General features: G+C 35.4%; 1 pseudogene; it reads right to left on the reverse strand.

The window, feature by feature from the left end:
- Positions 1 to 7,491: 7,491 nt before the first annotated feature.
- On the reverse strand, positions 7,492 to 8,399 carry LOC142842481 (glyceraldehyde-3-phosphate dehydrogenase-like; annotated as a pseudogene).
- Between the last annotated feature and the right edge of the window lie 590 nt (positions 8,400 to 8,989).

Genomic DNA, 8,989 nt, shown 5'->3' on the forward strand with positions numbered 1-8,989 from the left:
AAAAGGAAGAGAGTAAACTAATCTGGTAGTACATGTTTATCTAAGAGTACCTATTACACCTGACTAAAAGCATATTTTCTATGGCTCTTATTTCTACTGAATCCTACAGTTTAAACTTGTTTGCAGTGAAGAGATTCTACAGCACTACCAGACAATATTTTGATCATAATTAAGAACAAATTACCTAACACTTTAAGTTATCCCTTAACACTTAAAGTTTCATGATAGCAAAGACAGTCTGCATCTCCAAGAAGGAAAGCCTACAGTTCCCCATGTCTACCAACTGGAACACACACAAACCATCAGCATACCAAACAGGAAAAAAAAATGCTGTAAAATCAAAGGAACCCATTTATATTTAGTTAATCATAAGAAACACATCTTTTATAGTAAATATGTTCCAAAATCTGGTTTCATGGCCTGATAGGATATTGCTTAATACTTCTCTGTATTCAGTGGAGTAGGTTGGATCTTAGAGTATAAATTCTCTGTTAAAATCCTTCCACGAGCAAGTGGCAATGCTGACAATTCACAAAGGCATCAAATTTGAAGTTTGCTAGGGCATGACTCTGTGATCTCAGTTAAGATTTCTCATCAGTGTCTCCATATATCTGCAATGTGTGCTGTCCCATGGATACCTTGAGAAGCATTCCCTATTCAGAACACTGTCCTTTCTGCAGGAATTCCGGCCATGCCACCTCTAATCTCGTCACAATGAGCACCACACTGAGCTGAAGCCCTCTGATGTGAGAAGCACTGTCCCAGAGTGCAGGCAGAAATGGTGAGATGTGCTTTTTTTCTTACTTCAGGATCATGATGTATCACAACAGCTACTTCTGATGAGCCTACCTTTCCAAGAAATAAAAATAACAACAAATTTCCACAGAGAAGAAGGATGTCTACTTGCTAGTTCTCTTTCTCTTTCTAAGGCATGAAGCGAGAGAATCCTTATCTTTATGTCCTCTACGAATATTTGTGTAGAAGATGTTAGAATTTATCAGGAAGCATACATATACTATGAGATCAAAACTACATTTTACATCCATACAAAGAATGAGAACTTACTTACTGATGGAGACACCTGGAATATTATCCTTGGAAATCGTAGCAAATGTCATTGCTACTGTAATAATTTTCTTTTTGTCATAGAACTAGGAACAAAGAAATATAACAATGTAAGTAATTTTATTTGTTCTATATTTATAAATATATTCAAATCTTTCAATCAAAGTTAAGAGATCCCTAAATCTTCTTGATCTACCATAGTTATTTCTCTAAAACCACATTTATAATTTTGCCAAAGCCATATTTAAATGAAAGGATTTGACACAAATTGATGTCAGCTTCTTCAGTCATTCAAAAACGATTTGAGGGAAACTTTATTTTATTTCAGGTTATTTTTAGGTGCTAAATGCTAAAAATACAATTATGAAAGAAAGACATGGATCCTGCCCTGCTCAGAACACAGCCTATGAGTGTGACATTTAAACTACAACGACTCTGGAACATTCAAAGTGCTCAGGGGAGAAACATAAGACACTAAAGTATAAGGGAACCCTTCCAACAGTGTTCAAAAGGGAGGAAACTGTGACTTTGTCAACTTACTCCTCCACATGTTATTAAATTGTATTAGCCTTTGTATGGGGCTGAGTGCTGAAATTAGGCTTACAAATACTTTAATGTATGCTTTATCATAATTTGTTATCACAGGCTATAAAAGGGAGCTACAAATTGGCAATGTTGAGTGATTTTACAAATTCCCAGGATTGAACACTTTATAAACAAAGCAAAACACTATCTCCACAAAATGTGTTGTCTTGAGTGGTCTACATTTGATCTATCCATTAATTTTAAAGTACTTACTGAAATGCATGTTTATTAAGGCACATTGAACTGTCAAAGACTACTAATGCCATTTATAAGTATATTCATAAAAAGAACTGTAATTGCAATGTACAATGGCTGCTTCCCAAAAGGTAAATAAATCAACCATAAAAATAAAAAGAACAAAAGAGAAAGAGTGCGGGGGAGGAAAGAAGGAGGAAGAAAAAAAGGAAAATAAAAAAGAAATTGAAAAAGGAAAGATAAGCTTAGTCTTTTAGGTTTTAGGACATTGAAAGAGTAGACACTATAAGCGTTAAGCTCACTACATCCTATGAGATTAAAGTTATAATCAGATTTTTTAGCTAATAAGAGAAATAGGTGTCCACCCAAGGAGAAACTTGTATCAGCATTACACATTGGTTTATGTAATTGACTATAATTGGGTAGATAGATATAGATATATGAATTTTGGCCTTTCCAAAGTCAAAGTGAGACTTGAAGTTTCAAATGGTACATTGAAAATATTCCTGAAGGTATCTCTGCTTTCATGATGCTTACATTTGCCCATGCTGTTGGCACTGAGATACAAGCAGACTATTTTTGCAGATGAATTCACATATGTATATATGGGTGTCTAGAGATTCTGTTATCTTGGGCTTTATGTTTATAAATGGGATTGAGACTTTACTTGGCACATTGCTTAAAATATTTGGGAAGATTCTTTTCTAAGTTACCTCATAATCATCTTAAATGGAGCAAATCATTTTTCCCTCACTGGATAAATTTTATTTTTAAAATAGCAAGAGTTGTTCAGATCTAAATCTGCTCAATTACACTTATAATCATGAGATTTTAAAATTAGCCTTTAAAGCCATGATTTAAAAGATACTCATTTTATTATAATGCTTACCAGCTAAGGTCAAGGTCATTCTTAACTTTGATTAATGTTAGTAATAACAGAATAAATATAGTATCCAAAGGCTGTGAGTAACGTTTTTATTTTACATAACTAATAATCTGAATTACTAAGTATGGCAAGGCCTGGTTTATAACTTCTACTTTGCAATATGTAAAAAACGTGGGGCTAATATAGTAATTAGTTTACTTGCTAATATTTTCTAAATTCGGGTATTAGCTATATAATTATAACTAAACTCCATGACTCTTGTTTATTACTTTTTAATGTATTTATGTATGTGTAAGTGTGTATTCATGTCTGTGCATGTGGATGTACTGTTTAAATATGCACAGTTGTGCATACATATGTGTGAGCATTCCTGTCTGTACATGTGATGTGCTGTTCATATTTATGCAGGTGTTCATGCATATGCGTGTGAATTCGTGTACGTGCATGTGGATGTATTATTCATTTTTGTGCAGTTGTGCGTACATTTGAGCATGCAGTCATGTCTGTGCATGTATGCATTGTTTAGATTTGCACAGGTATGGGTACACATGTATGCATGTGGGTAGAAAGGCTGGAGGATAAATTCCTCCAGTGTCATCCTCAGAAAAACTACCTCCTTTGGGACAAGGTCTTTCATTGGCCTGTAGGTTACTAATTAAGATACACTAGACAGTTAATGAGCTCCAGCAATTCTTCTGTCTCTATTCCCTAGGGATTCCAAGCACATACCACCATACTGGACATTTCTATAGGGTCTTTGGGGATCAAACTTAACTGTTCATCCTTGCAAGGCAAGGATTTTATTGACAGAACCAGCCCCTACTTCATCTACCAAAGGTCCTAATGCAGAGCAGTTACTCAATAAATGTAGAATAAATATGGTAATTCCTGATAAAATTGAACAACTTGACAGAATTCACATAGTACTAAGCAGTATTATACATAAGTGTAACCAAAATTTCATACTAATCTGATAAACATAATTGACACAATTTTATAAGGAAATCTTATTTTTCTCCCCAAAAAGTCAAAAAACAATAGCTATAGCATGTCCTTTATGTAAGTAAACTATGGTATCAAACAAAAATAGATATGCTAGGCAGAGAATTCAGTCTCTATGTGGTCGTAAACATACTCCCTCCCACCAGGAACTTGCATTCTATATTCCAGAGTTTTGTATTGAGTTGTTATTTTTCATAAGCTATACTTAAATCGTAGGTTGCAGCTAGTGTGTTCATAAAACTACTTATTCATTTAAAATTTCCTGATATTATAGATTTATAAAGGACATATTTACCATTTACATAAAGAAACATGTTGAATAATATGTATATAATAAACATATTGCATTACTATATATAGAATATATTATAGATCATGCCATGTATAAAATATATGTGGCTTATAAATGACATACGGATCCTCCTATATATGTGATTTATGCCATATAGGTATAGCTCAAAGTAAGAAATTGTATAGAAATAGTTAAAATCACTTGATCAGCTAGAATGCAAGTATACATGGGAAGAATATGTCCCAGAAAAAAAAAAGAATCTTAATTTCTTAAAAATATGTTATCCAGAAACCATATTTTGCTCTGAAAAGAAATATTGCACCTTGAAGAACACAAATAAAAACACAATTTAACTATCCAACAATTTAAGGCTCAAAAATCTTTACTGGAGGGAAAAGATTTCCAGACATAGGTTTTCAAAAAGACTCTGTAACTTCAATAGCAGAGTTAAAGAGCACAGAGAAGTGACAAATGGGGTTACAGAAAGTTAAGACTGTCCTTTGCAACAGTGAAAAAAAACAATAACTTTGTTGAAAAGGCTACAGAATAGAAGAGAATTTGTACCTACCTGTTACACTTCCGACAGATGATTAAAATCTAGAATATGTAAAGTACTGTGAAACTATCAATCTTTCAGTCAATCAATGAACTAAGGTACTAAACAGACCGTTCCTAAAAGAAATATTAATGCCCAATCAATATTTTTTGGTCTTTAAACCCATTATTTATAAAGGAAATGCAAATTAAAACTACTTCTTATTACATCTGACCCAGCTAGAATGGCAGTCATCAAAAGAACAAATAACAAATGTGGGTAAGGATGTAGGAACAGAAGACACCTTACTCACTGCTGGAGGGAATGTGAGCTTGTGCGGCCATTATGCACATCAGTATGGATGTCCTATCATGGGAGTGCTTACATATCCATTTATTGCTACGCCACTTAAAGTAGTTAAGAAATGGAGCCAACTTAGAGTCACCCATGAACAGATGAGTAACAAAAGAAAATATTGCATGTGTACACAGTAAAATTGTATTTGGCCATGAAAAGCATGAAATCATGATATTGTTATGGAAATAGATGGAACTGAAATTACAAAGCAATGTAATTTTCCAGCCTGTACTGGGAAAGGCAGCTGTTGTATGCTTTCTCTCAGTACAGATCCTAAACATTAATTTTTGTATATTTTTAAAGTAGTGGATGTTGGGTATGAAAGTATAAAGTGGACCATGAAAGGAGTGAAGGAAGCCTTAAGGGAACAGTAACAAAAAAGTGCAGTGGAGACTGTTGCATGATCAGACTGAGAGGCAAGAGAATCGGGAAAGGTCAAGAACAACAAAGTATGCATAAAATGTCTTAAAGCAACTCATTATTTTTTATTTTAATTTTTTAAAAAGTTAATAGAAAAATCTCTAATCAGAGATTCATATCTAATACCAGGTTTTATTAGTATATGACCAAAACTGACTTCATTTCACACCAGAGTGCCTTTCATACTGCCTCCATCCTAAGGGTCAATAAATGCCTCATCTCTAATTATGAAAGTTGACTCCTTCTATGTTGACAAGCAAAGGCTCAAGGAAGCATCTATTCTATAAGTTCTACTGAACTTTTTAAATAAGAAGAAATGTATCAAGCGAAACAAAATTCCAGCATAGACTGAGGAGGAATTAGGTGGGACAAATGAGTTATGGATCTGACAGCAACACAATACATGCATGAATGAAATTATTCAAAAGCTAATTAGAAGTAAGGAAAAAAATCAAAGTTAATGCTATTGGACTGTATATTTTTTGGAGAGATATTAGCACTAATGCAATGAAATTTGCTCTGAGAGTTTCTGTTCATTCGAAGCAAAATGTCTGACTCACAGAAATAATAAACGTGAACATGAGAGGAAATTTGGCAATGACTATAACTCATGACTATACTAAGACTGAGAGGACATTTTTTTCAAAACAAAATCTTTCATTCTTCAAATCCTGAAGCAGCAGAGTGTGATCAAAGGCATATTCTGTATACTATCTACCCCTAAGGAGGTATCATACGGGGCGATAAGCAAGGCTTTGAGGTCAGGGACACCAAGATGAGTAAGAGATTCACCACTGAAGGAGATCTTTCTAGCAAGACTACAAATCCCACATGGAGAAATAAAATCAACAGAAATCATGAGAAAGGAATCACTCTAATCTGTCCTCAGAGTCTTTGGTGAAAAGGAGCTCAGGCTTCGAAGCTCTCAACCTGAAAAAAATTGGATGACAACCCAATTTCAAATCACTTAAACTGCTATCTATCTATAGAACCCCAAAGCTGAATTGGATAGAACTGTCTGATATGTGTGTCATCTCCAATTTTCTGTGGTACGCATTGAGTGTTTGAAAAATAATACCAGACAGACTGGGCACCAAACTGTAATTTAGAAAGAGTCCTAAATAGGATAGAAGCAATCCTAAAGAGGGAGAGAAAATGTTCACAGTTACAGATTGAAGGTCTGCCAAACCACCCCAGACATCTTGTTATTGTGCTTCAAGCATTATTAGAAGTTACAATGGTGTTGAGATTTAGCAACTTCTAGCTCCTGGCAACCCATCCCATCATGAAGTTCATTTATTTTTAATAATCTCTATTATCTAATGCAGATTTCAACTATATATTTATTCCTGATAAGAATCTAAGGAGAACACTTTCACTAGCAATATTTTCAAGTCTGGAAAGCAATCATTTCTGCATTCCCTTTGTCTTAAAAAATGTGGATAATGACCTGAAGCCTAAAGATATATCCAGGCTTCTACTAGGTTTCAACTGTGGAAATTCTCCCTCATCTCACTGGTTATTGCAAAAATCCCTTAGCAGTGTTCACATCTGCTTGCTCTAGTGCTTAACTATTTTTGTTGACATCTGAAATATTTCATTATGACTTAAAGTCACCACCATGGATGACTTTTCCATTTACATATATCCCACGGAATCAAAATGTCATATTGATTTAACCTCATCATTTTTCAGATGATATTTTGCAGATGGTATAAAATTTGATAGCTATTCACATTTTAACATCTTATTCTTCTACACACCAGTATGACTAGAGAGACATGCTAACAAAATATATAGGCTGCAGTACAGTTTTTAAAAATATTTGAAATTTATTTCAGTTGTGTGACAAAATTCTGTGTTGGTCTGACATAATAAAATTTTGTGTGTGCTGTGAACTTTATTGATGATGTTTAAGAGAGTAGGGTTCCTAAGCCTCTCAGTCTCTCCTGTTATTCTGAGGGTCTGGCATGGAAACTGTAATAGAAATGCTCAGAGTCAGGGACCGAATTAAAGCAGGGACTGCTCAACAGCCAAGAGCCTCTCTCTTGCTCTTGTGTCCATGTTGGGTGGGCTCCAGGGCTTCCTACTGCTTGGAAACCATGTAGAGCATGAGGTCCACCACCCTGTGCTGTAGCCATGTTCATTGTCATACTAGGAAATGAGTTTTACAGTGTTGTCATTGAGAGCAATGCTGTCCCCAGCATCAAAAGTGGAAGAGTGAGAGTCACTATAAAAGTCATAGGAAACAACCTGGTCCTCAGTGTAGCACCAGGTGCCCTTCAGTGGGCTCTCTGATGACTGTTTCATCACCTTCTTTATGTTTCCATACTTGGCAGCTTTCTCCAGGCAGCATGTCAGATCCTTGATGAACACAATGAGGATAAAAACAGAGAAGGCAATGCAGATGAGTTTCTCTTTCAGCTCTGTAATGACTCTGTCCACAGCCTTGGCAGTATCAGTGGATACAGGCATGATTATCTGGGCAACCCTAAAACCATCACAACACAGCTCCAATGAGGAGCCATCCATAGTCTTCTGGCAGACAGTGATGGTATAGACCATGGTCATGAGTCCTTCCACAATGTCAACATTTGTCACAGATGACCTTGACTGGACTAAGCAGTTGGTGGTGCAGGAAGTGTTACTGACAATCTTAACTGGGTTGTCATACTTTTCGTGGCTCACTCCCATCACAAGCATGGGGTAGAGATTATGACCTCCTTGACCACACCCTTCAAGTAGGGCCCAGCCTTCTCCATAGCGGCGAAGACAGTAGACTCGACAACAAATTCGGCACCAGCATCATGCCATATGATGTTGGCAGAGTTTTGCTTCTGGAAGATGCCGATGGCCTTGCTGTTGATAACAGGATTCTCATTCACAGTCTTGACTGTGCTGTTAAACTTGTCATGGGTAGAGTCATATTGGAGCATGTAGACCATGTAGTTAAAATGAATGAAGGGGTCATTGATGGCAATGACTTCCACTTTGCTGGACCGGGCAACAGTCCTGGTATTTGATCCAATATGGCCAAATATGTTCACTCTGACTTTCACCATCATGTCTTGGGGATGAGGCTGTCACTGCACAAGGAGACACAGTTGAGCTGTCTGTGGGACAGGGAGAAGCAGAAAACTGAGATAATAATTCTTTTAATTAACTGTCAATGGATCAATATTTTTATCAAACACAAAATATTATCAGATTTGGTGCAAGGGCCTCTATCTGCTGCATAATCTTGTCACCCCTCTAGATTTTTTTTAACTTGCAGAAATCTTATTCAAAATGCACCTGTAATGTTTATTAAGTTTCTGTACAATCTACTTAATAATTTTCTCTTTGTTTGAGATAGGGTCTCATTTGCTACATAGCCCAGGAAGGCCTAAAAATCACAGAGATCTACCATGCCTTCCATGTCTTGTCATTATTAATTTGTCAATCAGAAACAGCCAATTTTACTAAATACAGTTTTAAAGTAAAATCTTATAACATAAAACAAAATGATTTATTTTTGAAATCACATTAGAAAAATTAAAATTTTAGAATAAAGTATATTTGGTCCCAATCTTTAAGCATGTTTTAACTGTTTTTTTAAGTTATATAGCTACTAATCCCATTTAAATAATATGAATGGAATTTCAAAAGTCAA

Source organism: Microtus pennsylvanicus, chromosome 1 (genome assembly GCF_037038515.1).
Source record: "Microtus pennsylvanicus isolate mMicPen1 chromosome 1, mMicPen1.hap1, whole genome shotgun sequence".
NCBI classification, from domain to species: domain Eukaryota; kingdom Metazoa; phylum Chordata; class Mammalia; order Rodentia; family Cricetidae; genus Microtus; species Microtus pennsylvanicus.